General features: G+C 49.9%; 1 long non-coding RNA gene across 1 annotated transcript in view; it reads right to left on the bottom strand.

Moving 5' to 3' along the window:
- LOC120753071 (uncharacterized) overlaps window positions 1–22,649 on the bottom strand; it is a 69,432-nt gene that overhangs the window by 334 nt on the left and 46,449 nt on the right. The gene's annotated exons all lie outside the window — the stretch shown is intronic.

Here is a 22,649-nt window from a genome sequence, read left to right as displayed (position 1 = left end):
AGGAAAATGAAGGAAGTCCCAAGTGCTTTTCTTTTTCATTTTTAAATAACAAAAAATCCTTGTGTCCATGTACAGGGATTTCACATCACAGCTGTAACACTTAGCTTTGACTATATTTATCCTCTTGGGAGGATTGATGATGCTAGTGAAAACTGCTCAATTTTGTTGTGTTTTATTTCAAAAATCAAGTGACAGGAGGGTGGTCCTATCTGATCATAAAGATCACTGATGTGTGCAAACCCAGAACTGATTTGAATACAATATAAAAATTTGAACATGCCTGTCTCTAGAAGTGAAAATGCTCTAAACTTTTGACAAAGTTCTCTGATGTTCTGAAGTTGACAGTGAAGTATTTTTGTTGTTTTGATCTCTTGGGAATATCTTGTCAGTATTTCACCTGTGTGTCTAACTCAGACTACTTCAAAAACACCAGAAGCCCCTTTAAGATGCTTGTGGAGCCAGTTTTTGGGGATTAGAAACCAGTGAGCACAAACTCTGAAAAAGGTCTGAGAAAGGGGAAGGATGGTGACTGCAATTCCACGTGAAGTTCTGTCACTATGAGGCAGGTTTACTACCCTCAGAGCTGAGGAGGAGGGGCTGGGTGTGCTTTCAAACAAAGTGCCAGGATCAGCTCCGTGTGAGACTTTAGAGAAGCATAATAAATTCTGTGACAAAGGAAGAAGTTCCCACAAGATAAGCTACCACAACAGACACAGATGGCAAACAGGAAGGCGTTAGTTTCAGGCCCACACAAAGGTGAAAGGTTTGGAATTAGCACACTGGACAAGACTCCACGCTGCAGACTGTGGGAAAAGCACAGACAGGAACACCAGGAAGATGCCATGCCTGTTGGGACAGTATATAGACAGATATCCCACACTGGCAAACTGTGATAAAGGAGGCAGCTGCTTACACACATGCCATCTCAAGTTGTGGGGACAGCACATATGCCCCACAGATATCAGGGACCCCCACCACCAAACAGACCAGGGTGAAGAAACACCAGATGGACATCGCAGGATTCCACATGGTGATATCTTTGCTTAACCCCTCTCTCTCTCTCTCTCTCTTTCTCTTTGCCTCTCCTCCTTCTGTTTTCTCATATTTACTGTTAAATAAAATCCATAGTTTTGACTTTGGTGTATAGTGCTTTTTGCAGCCTAATTCAGGCAGAGACTTCCCTTAATAATTAGTTCCTAACACTGAGAAACAATAGAAAAAGGTGGAATGCAGCTCTAGACCTCTTTAAAAAAAGGAAAAAGTGTTACAATTCTATTTTTCTCAAAAAGTAAAATCATGCTGAGAATGTAGCATTGTTGAGTACAGTAGTGGTACTGAAGTAATCCAAAATATTTTTGGGAGCTATCAGAATATCTTGTACAAGGGAGCTTAAAAACTCTTCCAAAAGGTGAAATAAATAAATAAGAATCTAATCTAGCAAGTCAGCCTCAAAGTCTTAAAAAAGGTCCGCCTTTTTTAACACACCAATTAAAGGCTCTCCACTAATCATCCATTGAATCATTGCTTGTTCCTTGCAGAGGTCCTGCACTCTCTTTTAATCAATTAACTCCTCCAAAACTGGGGCAGGTGTCCCAAAAGGTGCCAGCTTCCTTGCAAGTGAATAACAGGCTAGGACTTTCATCAGCCCCTGATCACAAAAAAGGACCTCCTGGATGTGCACTGGCACTGTGACATTGCCTCAGACGTGCAGTGAAAACCAGACTGAAGATGCTCCACCCTGGAGTCCCAGGGCCAGTGGCTCGACATGCCTGATGCGGCAGCCACCATGGCCACCAGGGTAGACACTGAGGTGTAGCAGCCCAGCAAGTTTGGCTTCTGAATGATCACTGAACACTTTTATTCACCCACACTGTGACTGTCTTAAGGTTATATGAAGGAGATTCCTGTCTAGTTTATCTTCTAGTTATTTCTTAAGGTGATGATGATTAATATCAATTTCATTAAACTGCTCTCTGCTGAAGTTGCAGCAAGATGCAATTATTTTAAGGGATTTAAGCTTCTTTAAACACCACGCTCTTAGTGTTGCAGCTGGCTGCTCTTACAGAGCCATAGCTAAAATTTGCACACTTTACAGCCTATGGACTAAGGGACCACAGTGTTTTGCTGATTTGCTGTCATTTTAAACAAAACATGGTAACCCTACTGGCAAACTTGTGCAAGTTTTTCTGACACTAGATTTTCTGAGCTGATCTGAGCATGTATGTATTGCCAGATTCATGTCTTCATTTATTTCTAACTTGTTTCCTACTCTTCAGAATCAAAGAAAATAGGTCTAATACTTCCATCACCCCTGCCCTGAGTAATAAAAGACTTTTCTACTACTCAGCCCAGATTCTAATTGTGTAGTCTCCAAGGTTAATTTCAATGTGGAGCCATAAATAGAGTAATATACTGTGTTCAAGTAAAGAAAACATTTACAGAAAAATCACCATATGGAGCCTATTTAGAGAGATGATCTAGTTATCATAATGCCCAAGGAACTGATGCAGGAAAGGTTTTAGAGCAGGATGCTTCTTTCTGGTGTTTGCCCTCCTGTTCACAATAGAGGTGAAGTTGTTCTCTGAAACCCTGCGACTGATATGTTCTCACTGTACAGGACAAAGTTTGTCATTTGTAAGAAATGTCCCTTACTTACAAATGAACTTTAAGTCCCAAGGGAAGCTGGATTAAATAACATGAAAAATAAGACTGATTTTGTAGACTGAAGAGGCAATTTTGTGAATGAAGCTGGTTTAAGAGAGAAGGAAGTGGAATGATTCTAACATTAAAAGTGACAGCCAGATATACATCAATATGCCTGATTCTTAACCAATTACTTTAAATCTGTACCTAAATTTTGTTCACACTTCTTTTCAGGCATTCTCACCCCTTTCTGTATTCTTACAAAATTTGTTTATGACTTGGCCTTCTTGCATGGACAACACAAAATACAAGACATAAAATACAGTTATTTTAGTATGAGGCTAGATTATACAGCTCTCTAGGGAATGTGATTCACAGTATTTGCTACTCAGAGAATAACATAATTTCCTGAGTTGGAAGGGACCCACAAGGACCATCAAGTCCAACTCTTAAGTGAATGGACATTTTAGCACACTTCTTTAACCAATTTGAAAGGTTTTATCATCACAATTCACTAAATTATAGGAAACCTTGCAGCCAATCACATTCCCTTAATGTACAGAAAATTAAATGTGTAAACATCCACAGTGCCCTTAACCTTACAATACCTAGTTCATTACACCCCACAACATCTGCGCACAAGCACCTTAGCCATCATTAAAGTGTATCGACTCAGAGACATCCAAGATACAATTTGACTAATAATAAGCTCTTTTCTCCCTTTTATAAAGGAGAAAGAGACCACTTATTCAACCATGCATACATACGGATCATCTGCATAGAACAGAGCCTGGAGATTTCTGGAGGGTTGTTCTCAACTGTAATTAAGGAGGCCCTTTAGCGACCCTACCAAACTTAGTGATTGCTGGACTACCAAAGCACTTTATCTGAAATATATCAACCATGAGTGCAATAACTTTAGCTGAAGAGGAGAAATAGCAGTTCAATTCCATAACTATCTTAGGTTACTCACATTTGCCAGTGACTAAAGTCTAATGTGGATTCCAAGTTCAAGTTCTCAGCTAAGTTTTTGTTTGTTTGTTTGTTTGTTTGTTTTGTTTTGGGGTGTTGTTGTTGTTGTTGGTTTTGTGTTTTGGTTTTTTTGTTATTGTTTTTGTTTTGGGTGGGTTTTTTAATTTGTTTTTTGGGTTGGTTTTTTTTTGTCTTTTGGCTCTACATTCTCAGCTGTTATTGTGGACCAGAGCCTTCAGCTAATTACAGTCTTGGACCCAAATATGCTGGTACGAAGAATATATCAGGCTAAAGAGTGTGGAAAACTTAAAGAGCTATAAAATAGTTTTTAATAGCAACCAACACAAATTCTATTGATCACTGTAAACTCACATTTTTAGCAGTCTGTTTTACGCAAAGACATATATAAGATTATTTATTAATTACTACCAATAACAAACTGAGTTTCAGTCCAAAGCAGAACATCCTTGATTCCAGGAGTGCTTCTGAGTATCAGTGATATGTGGGTGGAAAGATCTGTCCTCAGGAGAGGAAGCTTTCAAGTCACATAAAGATTCTGCAGAAGTAATTAAATGAATCATCAAGAATGCACTCACTTCTCACTTGGAATTGTCAAGACAGAAATGTAACAAGAATATCCATTTTTTGTTTATTGCAAATTTTTTCAATCTTATCAGCACTCTTGGAATGCAACCTGGGTCAACGTTTGATGAAAAGTGGACATTTTAGTAGGTGTGGCCACCAAAAGTGAACTAAAGAGAGTAAGGAAAATTAATGACGGGAAGGGCACAGCTGTCTGCTTTATACCTGGAAATGATTTGATCTTAAAGATGTTACCACAGATGGCAACAAGTAGTCTTTTCCATCACAAAAAGAGCAAAAGTAACTAGCATTATACAATAAAGCTTTTAGTAGTGGAAAAGGGATTTTCCAGCACTGAGGAATTTTAGGCTATACAATCTTTGCCCTGAGTGGTCTTAGTTGGGTGTGACAAATCAAAGAAATCTGCTTTCTCCCTGCTTAAGAATTCTTAAAAGCTCTTTTCCTAAAATATACAATTACGGAAGAAAAGATTTTACATATCTGCATTGTTTTAATAATACTATTTCAAATCACTGCCTTTTTTTCCTATGTAAATTTTCTATGTAAATATTAATGCTTCAGTAAAAGCACCTAGTATTGATAGATAAAAATACTTACATGAAACATTTTTAAACATGGTCAGTATATTACATACTTTATCCCTAATTTACCTTCTTCACAGTTTTTTATATGAAAACATTTAATTGGCTAGGCAAGTAATTTGGTTTTGTAGCAACACTGAGATATTTGAGATATTTGAATTTTATATAATAACTAAAAAGAGAATAAAACATTGGCAAGAGATGCACAAAATTGCTTTCATCTTTTATTTCTATATTTGCCAGCTTGCTGTGCCCTTTGCAGAGATCACGGTACCCAAATTCTATTTCTCATGTTAGGATGATTCACAGTAGGGAAGCACTTTCCTATATTATTTTCATCAAAAGGAGCTTACATTTGAATATTACCATTAGGCTGCTAATTTACACTTTGGAGAAAGGGTCAGGAGTATTCAATTTTTTTTGATGACTTGATATTAGCTTCAAAGAGAATTTTTCATAACTCTTGTAATTTGCCACTGTAGTTTTGCCATCCAGTGCCGTTGAATTATATATGTTTTATAAAACAAAACTCTGAGAGAATAAATTTTTCAAGGCATTGAGACTTCTGGATTTCAGAATAGCCTTTGTTACTGTTATCAGAATGGAGAGTCTCACATCTCATATTGCATATCAAACACCCTGGTATACTTGGCATTTGATATTTGTTTCAAATAGAAATTGAAATAATCATACTTTCTATATTAACATTACAAAGCATACAGAGTCTCCATACCATAAAGGTATGGTTCAGCTCTGTTCCTCCCTCCAAACTAAACTGAAATTTTTAACAGGGTTCATACCACCAGTGATTTTCAAAAGACTGTAAAATATTACTGCTGAGCACTACAAGTGACATAAGAATCATCATTCTGTTGAATTTGGACACTCTCTCATTAAGAAACCTATTCAATCAGGGGCTTTTATAAAATAAGGGTCAAAGATTGATGATGGTAGCTGGTCACCCATGGTCCAGCTCAAGCAAAGAGCGGAGCTGAGTAAATATTTGCTGTGTGTTAAGGGAATTGTATCACATAGAAGTACCATGTGTGCTGACACTGAGGATAATGAGAATAAAGTATCATTTTAGCTATCACACTGACATCAGGTCAGATCTCCCACCCTTGTGCGTTGTCCTAGCTCCACTGGCCATAATGAAGGTATGGAAAATGAGACTGCTTCAGATGGAGTCTTTCATTACTAAATTTGCAGATGACACTAACCTGGGAGAATGTGTTGATCTGTTGGAAGGACAAAGGGCTTTGCAGAAAAACCTGGAATGGTTGGACAGATGGGCAGAGGCCAATAGGATGAGGTTTAGTAAGTCCAAGTGCCGAGTCCTGCACTTTGGCCACAATAACCCCCTGCAATGTTATAGGCTGGGGATGGTGTGGGTGGACAGTGCCCAGGAGGAAAGGGACCTGGGGGTACTGGTCGACAGCCAGCTGAACATGAGCCAGCAGTGTGCCCAGGTGGCCAAGAAGGCCAATGGCAACCTGGCCTGTATCAGGAATGGTGTGGGCAGCAGGAGCAGAGAGGTCATTCCGCCCCTGTACTCTGCACAGGTGAGGCCTCACCTTGAGCGCTGTGTCCAGTTCTGGGCCCCTCAGTTTAGGAAGGACGTTGAGATGATTGAGCACGTCCAGAGGAGGGCAACGAGGCTGGTGAGGGGCATGGAGCACAAGCCATATGAGGGAACTGGGGCTGTTCAGCCTGGAGAAAAGTGACCTTATCACTCTCTACAACTTCCTGAAGGGTGGCTGTGGTCATCTGGGGGTTGGTCTCTTTCTTCAGGCAACAACAGACAGAACAAGAGGACACAGTCTCAAGCTGCAACAAGGGAGATATAGGCTGGATATTAGGAAAAAGTTTTTCACTGAAAGAGTGATGAAGTACTGGAATGGCTTGCCCGGGAGGTGGTGGAGTCACCATTCTTAGATGTGTTTAAAAGAAGACTGGATGTGGCACTTTGTGTCATGGTCTAGTTGAGGTATTAGAGATGGGTTGGACTCGATGGTCTTGAAGATCTCTTCCAACCTAAAAATTCTGTGATTCTGTGATACGGCCCACAAATTCTTTAATCCTGAAGAATGTTCATAGACCAAATAGGGTCATAACCTAATTCGGAATTGTCAGGCTTTTTCTTTGTTTCACTCAGGTAATTAATTACAGAAGAGACAACAGTCTCATCACGTGCCCTTTTCAATATACTTTCACAGGCAGAGGGCTTAATAACACAATTAAATATAATTTCTATTGCATCTAATACTAATTTATATTGCCAAGTGACATGGTAGATTGTCTGTTTAGAATTCACTAAGGTTTGGGTGGGTTCTGCCATGAGTTTTGTTTTTCCTCTTCTAAAACCAGGATGGAATAAGAATGAGGATGAAAAAACAAATAGTGGTGTTTAATCAAATCCACGGGATTAATTCCCAGACAGATGTCTTGTTGAGATAGAGTTATAGGAAGACAAATCCAGTCAAACAAGTGAAAAGGCTCCTGAGGTACAGAAAGGGTACTTCTGTTACCAGAAACAAAGATGACCTGCTGCTTCAAGTGAAGGCAGCCAGAGCTTGGCACATTTCACAAATGATTTTGCAAATATTGTTACAGTTCACGTCTTGCTAGCTCCCTACCCACACGGACCATATCTGGACTGAAGAGCCATGGGCCATTTCTCTTTTGGACCAGCATATTTTCTTAAACAATATCTGGGTATTGTGAAGATGGGCCTGACACAGAGAACAGAAAAGGGGACAGAAGTACCAAAGGATTTTGTTTCTCTTCTCGTAAATTAGTAAAAAAAAAAAAAAAAAAAAAAAAAAAAAAAAAAAAAAAAAAAAAAGGCAAGCTGGAAAAACCTTCAGGCTAGAATAAATGTTAGTTTATAAACCAGAAAAACTGGTTTATCTCATTTTTGGGGCATTTTTCTTAAGTGGGAGATGTGGGGGGGACACAGCTGGATGTGTCTATCTATGCCTGCCTAACGTGGCCATCACTATTGTTTCTGTGTCTCTTGGTCCATTTAAATGGTCCCTTTTCTCAGTTTCACTGTGTCCTTTCCAACAAGCTCTGATTTCTATCCCTTCCTTCCTCTGCATTCAATTTCTTAATCTTTCTCCCTGTAGCCTTGACCAATTCCCTGCGTTATTTTTCTTCCCTCACCACCCCCTCATCCCAGTACACAGATTCACCCTATGACCCATATCCTACTGTCTGGCCCACAGAAAAATTGTGTCACGTATTGACTGTTGAATATGTGTGATTTCTTTAATCTCACCTTCAGGGCTGTACTTCTCCTGTGCTGATGATATTGCAGACCTCTGTTAAGCCATAATATGTGATTAAAAAGCATATAATGCTGCAAGGGACAGCATTATTTGCATTCTCTAGACACTGGCTGCAAGTGCATTTTCTTTCTTTCATTACAACAAATTACTCAGTGCTGAAGTGGGATGAATTAACCATGTGTTGGGGATTAGGTTTGTTCCTTTTTGTTTTAAAGAATTTTTCTCCATAAGTCGCTAAAAGACTAAGTACTGGTGCTTAGATGGTGATTGACCAACACAAAGGAGGGGGAAGATCATGTGAGTTTTGGGGCAGGAAAAGGACAGGGCTGGGGGAGCTGGGGGGGTCTACTTGATCTGGGCATCGGAGAGGACGGTCAGGCTGCTGCTAGCTGTGGGAAAAGTCCACTATCCACAGGAAGTCTGGTACGGGGAGATCTACCATCACCTGCTTGTGTGCTCAGGAATTCGGAGCTCCTTTGCCTGCCCTGCTGGAGCTGGGCCAGCCCTGCCTGGGAGTTGCGGCATCTCCAGCACTGCTCTTTTTGCTACGCTGTAGCCCCGCATCCCCCTGCCTGCTGAGACATCCCCCCCTGCCTGCTGGGGACATACTGCCGTCCCAGCCACCAGCCTGGGGATTTCCTCCCTTCCAGCTTGGTGCTCTCAGAGTCCCAAGAGATCAGACTGCCCCGGGCTTTGTGAAACAAAGCCCCTTGAAGTTCCTAGTTCTGTTTATTATTCATGCTGTAGTTGTTGATGTTTGTTTGCCTTGTTATACTTAGTAGTAATGAACTGTTGTTCCTTTCGCTATACACTCTGCCTGAAAAGCCCCTTTAATTTTCTAAATTATAATAGCTTTAAAGGAAGGGATTGGAATTCCCCATTCCTAGAAAGGCCCTGCCCCACCCTAGCAGATACCTGTCTTCCAAACTAAGACACCATGGAAAACAGTTCTTGTCTGGCTCACCCATGTCAACAACATTGCAACTCAAGAAAAAAATCAAAATGGTGAGAATGACAGTATTCAGAAAGATTAAAAATATATATATATGAAGAATTTCTTGGTGGAAGATGGATCTCATAATCTTATATTAAGTGATACACAGAAGAAAACTTAATATCATATCTAGATTGCCAAAAAATGCAATTCATACTTTGCATGTATCAAACCTGTCCCTCTGCTCTCCTCCTGAGGGGACATGCTTCTTGGAGACAGACTGAAGTGTTATGAGCAATGGCATAAACATTGCTAGGAAGGACATCTGCCCATTTTGGCAAAACGAAATATAGAGACGGAGAACACCCAAGCCCAGCCCTTCTTCACCTGACTGCACCTTTGGCCTGGGACCTGAGCTGCCTAACAGAACCTGCCATACCATCAAGGTGACACTGTTGGTCAACTAACTCTAGGGACTGCTCTAGGGACAAGCAAACAAGGCTAAGGCAGGACCCCATGTATCCACCAGAAAGCCAAAGCCAGCGGCTGTCCTGAAAATTAGCTTGGGCCAGGCTCGGGCATGGGAGGCCATAGCGCACACACTCACCTGCTGAGGCCACGTTTGCACACACTCCCCACAAGCAGCAAGGGAGGAGGAGAGTTCTGGGGCTGTGCTGTAACCTCTGGTCACAAGCAGTGAACACCCATCCTCCCTCACACAGACTGGCCCCGCTGTAAAATCCCCACCCCAGGAAGGCCACATCCACGGGACATTCCCATCGGGGCAGCTGAGGAGCTGCCATAATCCAGCCAAGAGCCCCAAAGCGACGCCAAGACTCATTGCTGAGCCCTTGCAGCACAGCAACCCTCTGAACTCCATGTTGGCAGCAGACCCTCAGCACCAAGGTCTGATGGAGAGCGTCCAGGGCTTGCCATTGGGATCCACAGAGTGCTGAGGCTTTCTACTTTATCTCTCTGTTACTCTCCTTCTCTCCCCCATCTCTTTTCTATCTTTTTCCCTCTCTCTGTCTATTATTTACTCTTCAATTAAACCCATACTATTAACTTTGGCACATAGTCTCACATTTGCACCCTGATCCGGGCAGAGGTGTTTCTGATCATTTTAATAACCAGATCACGACAAGGGGCTAGAAGCCCGCCCCTCCGGGGGCTGCTCCGTGCCGCTTCCAGAGCGTTCTGCTGCGGAAGGGCTGCCGGGCGTGGCCCTTTTTGACACGGGGGCCATGTGTCAGGGCCCTGGCTGATGCGGGACATTCTGCTGCCATGGGCCCCTTGTGACATGGCAGGGCCACGCCCACAGGGCCTATATAAGGGGCGCGGGGCCCTGCGCTGCCCAGTCCCAGGAGAGCACCTCGCTCAGCAGGAAGCAGCTCCCGGGACACCACTCCGCCTTCAAGGAGATCCGACACGGAGCAGGACAAGGCCAACCCCGACTCCCAGGCACCCAGCCCCTTGCCCGGCTGGCCGGCAGACCAGGCCCTCAGCGGGCAGTGGCTGCGGACAGGCGGCGGCTCCGGCCTGCCCCTGTCCCACACTGAGGAGGAGGGGCCCTTGGCCAAGATGGAGAAAGACAGTGAAAACAATATGGAACCAGAGCTCTCCCAGTGGGGAGATGGTACCGGCCAAGAGCTTTGCCTTTCAGGAGAGATGACAGTCCAAGAGTTTGACCCAAGGCAGGAAGAAGTGACCATCCATGAAGATTCCCCATGCGGAGCTGTGAAACACCAAGAGTGGCATCAGTGGGAGGTAGGTGTGAGAGTCCAGTGGGGAGACGGCACACAGCAAGAGCTGCCGATGGACCGGTGGGTGCACCCAGAGGAGGATGAGGATGCCCAGAGCTGTGCCCAGCAGGGGCCCGCCTCTCCCAGCAGCGTGGGCACCCAGGTGGCAGGAGATACAGCCCACGAGCTGCCCAGCGCCTCTCCTGCCCCGGGGAGTCCCACAGAGGACGAGCCGGCACCTGCTGCTGCTGCTGCAGCTGGAGCTGGCGAGGAGGTGGAGGAGCCCCCAGAGCCTGTAGCTCCCGAGGTGGGAAAGGCACCAGGTTCTCCAGCTTGCCATGAGGAGGTGCCATGGGCAGGGACAGAGAGCCCAGGCCCTGCCCCACACAGCCCACCAGGCTGCTGCCAGGCTCTGCTGGACTTAGCGAGGCACATCAGCTCCCAGGTGGTGCTGCAGGCTGTGCTTGAGGTCCAGGCATCTGGCCAGCAGCCAGAGGAACAGGGGCACCTGGGCCAAAGCACGGCTGCTGCAGAACGGGAAGCAGCAGCTGCAGCGCAAAGGGAAGAGAGCCCCACCTCTGCCCCGCTCAGCCCCCGCTGCCCCGCCAGCCCCGAGCCCGGCCCATTGGGAGTCCAGGCCCTCAGCGAGCAGCAGGAGGAGGCACACAGGGCATCAGTCCCGGCCGAGGAAGAGAGCAAGGAGGGAGCCCTGCCTGAGGAGCTTCAGCACACTCAGTGCAAATATGAGGAATACGCAGAGCTGTCCCTAGGAGAAACCAACAAACATCAAGAAGGGTCCCAAGGGGAATCCTGCATTGGGCAGGAGCAGTCCCCAGCACAATCCAGCAGCTGCCACCAAGGGGCCCAAGGGGAAGCCTGCATTGAGCAGGAGCTCCCCCTGGAAGAAGCCAGGAGCTACCACCTGCTCTCTGACTGGGACGAGGGCATGGATGAAGAGCTGTCCCTTAGTGACGCTGGGAGCAGGCATGAAGTTTCAGACTGGGAGGAATACACCGAGCAAGGCCTTTCCCAAGGACAAGTCGGGAGCTCCCACAGTCTCTCTGACTGGGAAGGATACAGCCAGCATGAGCTCTCCCACAGTGATGACAGCACTTACCAAGACGTGTCGGATTGGGAAGAGTCCTTGGACCAAGACCCTTCTCAAGAGGAAGACACTCTTGCCCAGAAGGTGAACAGAGAGACTGGAAAGAGACCCTCCCCGCTGTCTAGCTGGGAAAATGACAGCAACCAAGACCTCGTGCAGGACAGCTGGGAACAGAGCATCGGGACCAAGGCCTTGCTGCCAGAAGATGATGAGTGGGACAATGTCAGCGTCCTCGAGCTCCTTGAAGATGAAGACCGTGAGCCAAGACTGGCAGGTTTGGCAGGAGGCGGGTTCCCCGTGCCTGTCCCGCGCGAGGCTTGGGCTGAGCCATGCCCACGATGGCCGCCCGATGCCTCGCCTCCCCACGTGGAAGCCCTTACCCCCATAGTATGCTTGACTCCTCGTGCCTTCCGGAAGCAGGTGCCAGAGGACGGCAGCCTCAGCCAGCAGCGGGCCCCCCGCAAGAAACGCCTCTCCCGCCTCAGGCGGGCGCTGCGGGCGCTGCGCAGCCTGTTCCGCTTCCCCTGCCTGGCCCCGCAGCCCCAGGATTAGGGCCCGCCGCCGGCGCCAGCCCTGCCCCGCAGATGCCGCCTGGCCCGCAGCCTGACCAGCGTCCTGAGGGAGCCACACGCGCCGCATTTGCCTGGACATGGCCCTGCAGCCTCTCCTGGGTGCAAAGGGAACTTCAAAGCCATCCAGTCCCACCGGCAGCTGGGCACCACCACCACCACCCTGGCTCCCAGTACCACATGCAGATGGCTCCAGCACTTCCAGCCACTGAGACTCCACCACCTCCCTGAACAACTGAACAACCAATGACTGACCACTCTTCCAGGGAAAATTGCTTTCCACTATTTCATCGGAAATCCAACCCAAGGCCATCTCCTCCTGAAAGGCTTACATGTCATCCTTTGGGAATTGATCCCTGAGGAATGGGCAAAAAAAAGACACATTCTTACCAGGACTGGACTACACACTGCAGGACTGCGACAAACACAATCCTTCCAAGACAAACGGAAGTTGCCTTAACAAAATAGTAATTGAAAAAAAAAACGAACCAAAAAATCCCCACACCAAAGAAGACACAAACCCCACCAAAACGAACACAAAAACAAATACAATAAGAAAAGAAAGAGGAAGAAGGCAAAGAAGAAGATGACGGCACAGTAGCATTCAGTAAGAATAGGCATTAGAATAGGCATAAGAATAAGAATAAGAATAAGAATAAGAATAAGAATAAGAATAAGAATAAGAATAAGAATAAGATAATGTAGAAGAAGAAATAGTCGTAGAAAATAAAATATGGATAAGAAAAGGAAAAAAGTTGAAGTAGAAGAAGAAGAAGAGGCATAGAATAAGAAATAGTTATAGGAATAAGAAAATTAAGAAAAATAAGAAGAATAAGAAATATTAAGAAAAAGAAGAATTAGAATAAGAAGAATAGGAAGAATAAGAATAAGAAGAACTAGAAGACTAGGTTGAAGAAGAAATAGTAGTAGCAGTGAATGTAATAGCAGTTATAGGTATAGACTGAAGAAGAAGGACAGTAGTAATAGTAGTAGTAGTAGTAGTAAATCATTCCAATAAAAATAAATAAACAATGATGACGACAATATTAAGACTATCAAGTGAAAATACACATCCACACATGTGCTAGGGTCACAGTATAGTTTGGGTTGGGAAAGACCTAAAAACCATCTGGTTGCACCTGATTACCTTACGCACTCTTTCTCTCTCTCTGAATCCTCGCTCCTATTTCTATCTCTCTCCCTCACAGTTCTTGGGAAATAAAATCCATGCTAAATTGACACAGTGCTGCAGAAACCCAGCGAGCCCGCACAGCCCGGCACCGCGCCGGGAGCGGCCGCTCCCGGTTCCACATCGGGCTCGGGGAGCGGTGAGGAGCAGCGCTGCCGGCTCTCAAGGGCAATCGGCCGTGATGCGCCGTGGATCGGAACAAGGACAGGGACGGCTTTCTCCTGGGCGTCCCAAAGGATTTATTAACCCAAGGGCTGCAGCAGCCAAAAATTAAAGAGCCCCCGCTTACGCTGGCTTTTAAACGAGGGAGGAACGGGGGGAGGATACAATTCTTGCGCCAGTCTGGGCTACAACGGGGAGGGCAGTAAGGAGGCACTCACAATCTGACAACCTATAGGGAAAGCAAGCGGAGGAGCATCGAGATAATAGGGAATTCCCAGGGGACTGACAGGGAACCCTCTGGATATAGAGGAAGGGACTAAGGAGGATTGACATCATGTAAATAAGCTAACAGCTGGATCTAGGGGGTGAATGGCAGCTGGGCAAGGGAGGAGAAACTTGGGGTAAAACCACACATATCGGGGGGGGAACAGGGATAAACCACTGGGAGGATAATTTAACAATAACTGATCAAAAACACACCACCGCATTAAACAGAATCTGGAGGTTGTCATCATACCGTCTCATTTGTGTCTCACTTCAGGCACAGGCATCTCTCCCGAAGCCAACTGAAACACATTCTCTGCCCAGCCCGTCTTCATAGCACAGGTGCCCCCGCCCTCTGAGCATCTCCATCCCTCTCCTCTGAACTCATTCCAGCAGGTCCATGTCCTTCTTCTGCTGGAGCCCCAGCACACAGATGTAACGCTGCAGGTGGGCTCTGAAAAAATGGACGAGAGAGCCAAATCACCTCCCTTGTCCTGCTGCCCTTCCCTCCTTTCCATGCAGCCCAGCACACGGCTGTTCTTTCTGGGCTGCCAGCACACGTTGCTGGCTCACGCTCAGCTTCTCCTCCATCCGCACCCCAAGCGCTTCTCCTCAGCCCCTGCCCCGCTCAGCTTCCTGTCCCCTCAAAGCCCGTGCTCAGGGGGAGCTGCAGCCACTCTCTGCGTCAGTGCCAAAGCCGTTCCAAGGCAGAGCCCTCCCTGAGGGACAGCCCTCATCCCCGGCCTCCACCTGCACATGCAGCCGCTGGCCACAACTCCCTGGCTGCGTCCATCTGGCCAATTCCTCATGGCCAGCATAGCCCACCCTCCAAAGCCAGGCCTGGGCAGCGTGGGACTCGGGCTGTCTGTGTGTGCCACTGGGCATCACAGGCTCACTGGGCACATTCAGCCCTGTCAGAGACTAAAATGTCAGGGGTAATGGCTTCAACACTTCTAGGAAGGACATCTGCCCATTACGGCAAAACAGAATAAAGAGACTGAGACCACCCAAGCCCAGCCCTCCTTCACCTGACTGCAGCTTTGGCCTGCCACTTGAGCTGCCTAACAGAACCTGCCATACCATCAAGGTGACGCGGTTGTTCAATTACCTCTGCTCTAGGGACAAGGAAACAAGGCTAAGGCAGGACTCCATGTATCCGCAAGAAAGCCAATGCCAGCAGCTGTCCTGAAAATCAGCTCGGGCCACACTGGGGCACAGCAGGCCATAGCCCACAGGCTCATCTGCTGGCTCAGCTATAAAATCCCCACCCTGGGAAGGCCACATCCCCGTGCCCACCAGAGGCAGCTGAGGAGCTGCCATAATCCAGCCAAGACCCCCAAAGCGACGCCCAGACTCATTGCTGAGCCCTTGCAGTGGAGCACAGCTCGTGCTGCAAAGGGCTGACACAGATCCAGAGCCTGCTGCAAGAGGCTCTGTCCAACTTGTCCCCACCAGGGGAGGTACTTGGCTCTTCCCACCCAGCAGCCCAAGTGCGCATCAAGCCTCTGAACTCCGTGTTTGCGGGGCACCTCAGCACCAACATCTGACGCAGAGCGTCCAGGGGACGCCACTGGGCTCCACGGAGTGGTGAGCTTTTCTACTTCATCTGTCCCTGTCAATCTCCTTCTGTGCCCCCACCTCTCTTCTACTTCTTTCTCTCTCTCTGCCTCTTATTTACTGTCCATTTAAACCCATACTGTTGACATTGGCACACGGTCTCACATTTGCACCCTGATCCGGGCAGAGGTCTTTCTGATCATTTTAATAACCAGATCATGACAAGGGGCTAGAAGCCCGCCCCTCCGGGGGCTGCTGCGTGCCGCTTCCAGAGCGTTCTGCTGCGGAACGGGTGCCAGGCGTGGCCCTTTGTGACACGGGGGCCATGTGTCAGGGCCCTGGCTGATGCGGGACATTCTGCTGCCATGGGGCCCTTGTGACATGGCAGGGCCACGCCCACAGGGCCTATATAAGGGGCGCGGGGCCCTGCGCTGCCCAGTCCCAGGAGAGCACCTCGCTCAGCAGGAAGCAGCTCCCGGGACACCACTCCGCCTTCAAGGACAACCGACACGGAGCAGGACAAGGCCAACCCCGACTCCCAGGCACCCAGCCCCTTGCCCGGCTGGCCAGCAGACCAGGCCCTCAGCGGGCAGTGGCTGCGGACAGGCGGCGGCTCCGGCCTGCCCCTGTCCCACACTGAGGAGGAGGGGCCCTTGGCCACTACGGAGAAAGACAAGGAAAACAACATGGATCCAGAGCTCTCCCAGCGGGGAGACGGTACCGGCCAAGAGCTTTGCCTTTCAGGAGAGATGACAGTCCAAGAGATTGACCCAAGGCAGAAAGAAGCGACCATCCATGAAGATTCCCCATGCGGACCTGTGAAACACCAAGAGTGGCATCAGTGGGAGGTAGGTGTGAGAGTCCAGTGGGGAGACGGCACACAGCAAGAGCTGCCGACGGACCGGTGGGTGCACCCAGAGGAGGATGAGGATGCCCAGAGCTGTGCCCAGCAGGGGCCCGCCTCTCCCAGCAGCGTGGGCACCCAGGTGGCAGGAGATACAGCCCACGAGCTGCCCAGCGCCTCTCCTGCCCCGGGGAGTCCCACAGAGGACGAGCTGGCACCTGCTGCTGCTGCTGCAGCTGGAGCTGCTGAGGAGGTGGAGGAGCCCCCAGAGCCTGTAGCTCCCGAGGTGGGAAAGGCACCAGCTTCTCCAGCTTGCCATGAGGAGGTGCCATGGGCAGGGACAGAGAGCCCAGGCCCTGCCCCACACAGCCCACCAGGCTGCTGCCAGGCTCTGCTGGACTTAGCGAGGCACATCAGCTCCCAGGTGGTGCTGCAGGCTGTGCTTGAGATCCAGGCATCTGGCCAGCAGCCAGAGGAACAGGGGCACCTGGGCCAAAGCACGGCTGCTGCAGAACGGGAAGCAGCAGCTGCAGCGCAAAGGGAAGAGAGCCCCACCTCTGCCCCGCTCAGCCCCCGCTGCCCCGCCAGCCCCGAGCCCGGCCCATTGGGAGTCCAGGCCCTCAGCGAGCAGCAGGAGGAGGCACACAGGGCATCAGTCCCAGCCGAGGAAGAGAGCAAGGAGGGAGCCCTGCCTGAGGAGCTTCAGCACACTCAGTGCAAATATGAGGAATACGCAGAGCTGTCCCTAGGAGAAACCAACAAACATCAAGAAGGGTCCCAAGGGGAATCCTGCATTGGGCAGGAGCAGTCCCCAGCACGATCCAGCAGCTGCCACCAAGGGGCCCAAGGGGAAGCCTGCATTGAGCAGGAGCTCCCCCTGGAAGAAGCCAGGAGCTACCACCTGCTCTCTGACTGGGACGAGGGCATGGAGGAAGAGCTGTCCCTTAGTGACGCTGGGAGCAGGCATGAAGTTTCAGACTGGGAGGAATACACCGAGCAAGGCCTTTCCCAAGGACAAGTCGGGAGCTCCCACAGTCTCTCTGACTGGGAAGGATACAGCCAGCATGAGCTCTCCCACAGTGATGTCGGCACTTACCAAGACGTGTCGGATTGGGAAGAGTCCTTGGACCAAGACCCTTCTCAAGAGGAAGACACTCTTGCCCAGAAGGTGAACAGAGAGACTGGAAAGAGACCCTCCCCGCTGTCTAGCTGGGAAAATGACAGCAACCAAGACCTCGTGCAGGACAGCTGGGAACAGAGCATCGGGACCAAGGCCTTGCTGCCAGAAGATGATGAGTGGGACAATGTCAGCGTCCTCGAGCTCTTAGAAGATGAAGACCGTGAGCCAAGACTGGCAGGTTTGGCAGGAGGCGGGTTCCCCGTGCCTGTCCCGCGCGAGGCTTGGGCTGAGCCATGCCCACGATGGCCGCCCGATGCCTCGCCTCCCCACGTGGAAGCCCTTACCCCCATAGTATGCTTGACTCCTCGTGCCTTCCGGAAGCAGGTGCCAGAGGACGGCAGCCTCAGCCAGCAGCGGGCCCCCCGCAAGAAACGCCTCTCCCGCCTCAGGCGGGCGCTGCGGGCGCTGCGCAGCCTGTTCCGCTTCCCCTGCCTGGCCCCGCAGCCCCAGGATTAGGGCCCGCCGCCGGCGCCAGCCCTGCCCCGCAGATGCCGCCTGGCCCGCAGCCTGACCAGCGTCCCCAGGGAGCCACACGCGCCGCATTTGCCTGGACATGGCCCTGCAGCCTCTCCTGGGTGCAAAGGGAACTTCAAAGCCATCCAGTCCCACCGGCAGCTGGGCACCACCACCACCACCCTGGCTCCCAGTACCACATGCAGATGGCTCCAGCACTTCCAGCCACTGAGACTCCACCACCTCCCTGAACAACTGAACAACCAATGACTGACCACTCTTCCAGGGAAAATTGCTTTCCACTATTTCATCGGAAATCCAACCCAAGGCCATCTCCTCCTGAAAGGCTTACATGTCATCCTTTGGGAATTGATCCCTGAGGAATGGGCACAAAAAGGACACATTCTTACCAGGACTGGACTACACACTGCAGGACCGCGACAAACACAATCCTTCCAAGACAAACGGAAGTTGCCTTAACAAAATAGTAATTGAAAAAAAAACGAACCAAAAAATCCCCACACCAAAGAAGACACAAACCCCACCAAAACGAACACAAAAACAAATACAATAAGAAAAGAAAGAGGAAGAAGGCAAAGAAGAAGATGACGGCACAGTAGCATTCAGTAAGAATAGGCATTAGAATAGGCATTAGAATAGGCATAAGAATAAGAATAAGAATAAGAATAAGAATAAGAATAAGAATAAGAATAAGATAATGTAGAAGAAGAAATAGTCGTAGAAAATAAAATATGGATAAGAAAAGGAAAAAAGTTGAAGTAGAAGAAGAAGAAGAGGCATAGAATAAGAAATAGTTATAGGAATAAGAAAATTAAGAAAAATAAGAAGAATAAGAAATATTAAGAAAAAGAAGAATTAGAATAAGAAGAATAGGAAGAATAAGAATAAGAAGAACTAGAAGACTAGGTTGAAGAAGAAATAGTAGTAGCAGTGAATGTAATAGCAGTTATAGGTATAGACTGAAGAAGAAGGACAGTAGTAGTAGTAGTAGTAAATCATTCCAATAAAAATAAATAAACAATGATGACGACAATATTAAGACTATCAAGTGAAAATACACATCCACACATGTGCTAGGGTCACAGTATAGTTTGGGTTGGGAAAGACCTAAAAACCATCTGGTTGCACCTGATTACCTTACGCACTCTTTCTCTCTCTCTGAATCCTCGCTCCTATTTCTATCTCTCTCCCTCACAGTTCTTGGGAAATAAAATCCATGCTAATTGACACAGTGCTGCAGAAACCCAGCGAGCCCGCACAGCCCGGCACCGCGCCGGGAGCGGCCGCTCCCGGTTCCACATCGGGCTCGGGGAGCGGTGAGGAGCAGCGCTGCCGGCTCTCAAGGGCAATCGGCCGTGATGCGCCGTGGATCGGAACAAGGACAGGGACGGCTTTCTCCTGGGCGTCCCAAAGGATTTATGAACCCAAGGGCTGCAGCAGCCAAAAATTAAAGAGCCCCCGCTTACGCTGGCTTTTAAACGAGGGAGGAACGGGGGGAGGATACAATTCTTGCGCCAGTCTGGGCTACAACGGGGAGGGCAGTAAGGAGGCACTCACAATCTGACAACCTATAGGGAAAGCAAGCGGAGGAGCATCGAGATAATAGGGAATTCCCAGGGGACTGACAGGGAACCCTCTGGATATAGAGGAAGGGACTAAGGAGGATTGACATCATGTAAATAAGCTAACAGCTGGATCTAGGGGGTGAATGGCAGCTGGGCAAGGGAGGAGAAACTTGGGGTAAAACCACACAGATCGGGGGGGGAACAGGGATAAACCACTGGGAGGATAATTTAACAATAACTGATCAAAAACACACCACCACATTAAATAGAATCTGGAGGTTGTCATCATACCGTCTCATTTGTGTCTCACTTCAGGCACAGGCATCTCTCCCGAAGCCAACTGAAACACATTCTCTGCCCAGCCCGTCTTCATAGCACAGGTGCCCCCGCCCTCTGAGCATCTCCATCCCTCTCCTCTGAACTCATTCCAGCAGGTCCATGTCCTTCTTCTGCTGGAGCCCCAGGACACAGATGTAACGCTGCAGGTGGGCTCTGAAAAAATGGACTAGAGAGCCAAATCACCTCCCTTGTCCTGCGGCCCTTCCCTCCTTTCCATGCAGCCCAGCACACGGCTGTTCTTTCTGGGCTGGCAGCACAGATTGCTGGCTCACGCTCAGCTTCTCCTCCATCCGCACCCCAAGCGCTTCTCCTCAGCCCCTGCCCCGCTCAGCTTCCTGTCCCCTCAAAGCCCGTGCTCAGGGGGAGCTGCAGCCACTCTCTGCGTCAGTGCCAAAGCCGTTCCAAGGCAGAGCCCTCCCTGAGGGACAGCCCTCATCCCCGGCCTCCACCTGCACATGCAGCCGCTGGCCACAACTCCCTGGCTGCGTCCATCTGGCCAATTCCTCATGGCCAGCATAGCCCACCCTCCAAAGCCAGGCCTGGGCAGCGTGGGACTCGGGCTGTCTGTGTGTGCCACTGGGCATCACAGGCTCACTGGGCACATTCAGCCCTGTCAGAGACTGAAATGTCAGGGGTAATGGCTTCAACACTTCTAGGAAGGAGATCTGCCCATTACGGCAAAACAGAATAAAGAGACTGAGACCACCCAAGCCCAGCCCTCCTTCACCTGACTGCAGCTTTGGCCTGCCACTTGAGCTGCCTAACAGAACCTGCCATACCATCAAGGTGACGCGGTTGTTCAATTACCTCTGCTCTAGGGACAAGGAAACAAGGCTAAGGCAGGACTCCATGTATCCGCAAGAAAGCCAATGCCAGCAGCTGTCCTGAAAATCAGCTCGGGCCACACTGGGGCACAGCAGGCCATAGCCCACAGGCTCATCTGCTGGCTCAGCTATAAAATCCCCACCCTGGGAAGGCCACATCCCCGTGCCCACCAGAGGCAGCTGAGGAGCTGCCATAATCCAGCCAAGACCCCCAAAGCGACGCCCAGACTCATTGCTGAGCCCTTGCAGTGGAGCACAGCTCGTGCTGCAAAGGGCGGACACAGATCCAGAGCCTGCTGCAAGAGGCTCTGTCCAACTTGTCCCCACCAGGGGAGGTACTTGGCTCTTCCCACCCAGCAGCCCAAGTGCGCATCAAGCCTCTGAACTCCGTGTTTGCGGGGCACCTCAGCACCAACATCTGACGCAGAGCGTCCAGGGGACGCCACTGGGCTCCACGGAGTGGTGAGCTTTTCTACTTCATCTGTCCCTGTCAATCTCCTTCTGTGCCCCCACCTCTTTTCTACTTCTTTCTCTCTCTCTGCCTCTTATTTACTGTCCATTTAAACCCATACTGTTGACATTGGCACATGGTCTCACATTTGCACCCTGATCCGGGCAGAGGTCTTTCTGATCATTTTAATAACCAGATCATGACAAGGGGCTAGAAGCCCGCCCCTCCGGGGGCTGCTCCGTGCCGCTTCCAGAGCGTTCTGCTGCGGAACGGGTGCCAGGCGTGGCCCTTTGTGACACGGGGGCCATGTGTCAGGGCCCTGGCTGATGCGGGACATTCTGCTGCCATGGGGCCCTTGTGACATGGCAGGGCCACGCCCACAGGGCCTATATAAGGGGCGCGGGGCCCTGCGCTGCCCAGTCCCAGGAGAGCACCTCGCTCAGCAGGAAGCAGCTCCCGGGACACCACTGCGCCTTCAAGGACAACCGACACGGAGCAGGACAAGGCCAACCCCGACTCCCAGGCACCCAGCCCCTTGCCCGGCTGGCCGGCAGACCAGGCCCTCAGCGGGCAGTGGCTGCGGACAGGCGGCGGCTCCGGCCTGCCCCTGTCCCACACTGAGGAGGAGGGGCCCTTGGCCACTACGGAGAAAGACAAGGAAAACAACATGGATCCAGAGCTCTCCCAGCGGGGAGACGGTACCGGCCAAGAGCTTTGCCTTTCAGGAGAGATGACAGTCCAAGAGATTGACCCAAGGCAGAAAGAAGCGACCATCCATGAAGATTCCCCATGCGGACCTGTGAAACACCAAGAGTGGCATCAGTGGGAGGTAGGTGTGAGAGTCCAGTGGGGAGACGGCACACAGCAAGAGCTGCCGATGGACCGGTGGGTGCACCCAGAGGAGGATGAGGATGCCCAGAGCTGTGCCCAGCAGGGGCCCGCCTCTCCCAGCAGCGTGGGCACCCAGGTGGCAGGAGATACAGCCCACGAGCTGCCCAGCGCCTCTCCTGCCCCGGGGAGTCCCACAGAGGACGAGCTGGCACCTGCTGCTGCTGCTGCAGCTGGAGCTGCTGAGGAGGTGGAGGAGCCCCCAGAGCCTGTAGCTCCCGAGGTGGCAAAGGCACCAGCTTCTCCAACTTGCCATGAGGAGGTGCCATGGGCAGGGACAGAGAGCCCAGGCCCTGCCCCACACAGCCCACCAGGCTGCTGCCAGGCTCTGCTGGACTTAGCGAGGCACATCAGCTCCCAGGTGGTGCTGCAGGCTGTGCTTGAGATCCAGGCATCAGGCCAGCAGCCAGAGGAACAGGGGCACCTGGGCCAAAGCACGGCTGCTGCAGAACGGGAAGCAGCAGCTGCAGCGC

This window comes from Hirundo rustica, chromosome 5, assembly GCF_015227805.2.
Source record: "Hirundo rustica isolate bHirRus1 chromosome 5, bHirRus1.pri.v3, whole genome shotgun sequence".
Classification (NCBI taxonomy): domain Eukaryota; kingdom Metazoa; phylum Chordata; class Aves; order Passeriformes; family Hirundinidae; genus Hirundo; species Hirundo rustica.
Note: the sequence above shows the minus strand (reverse complement) of the source record. Positions and strands in the feature narration are given on the sequence as shown.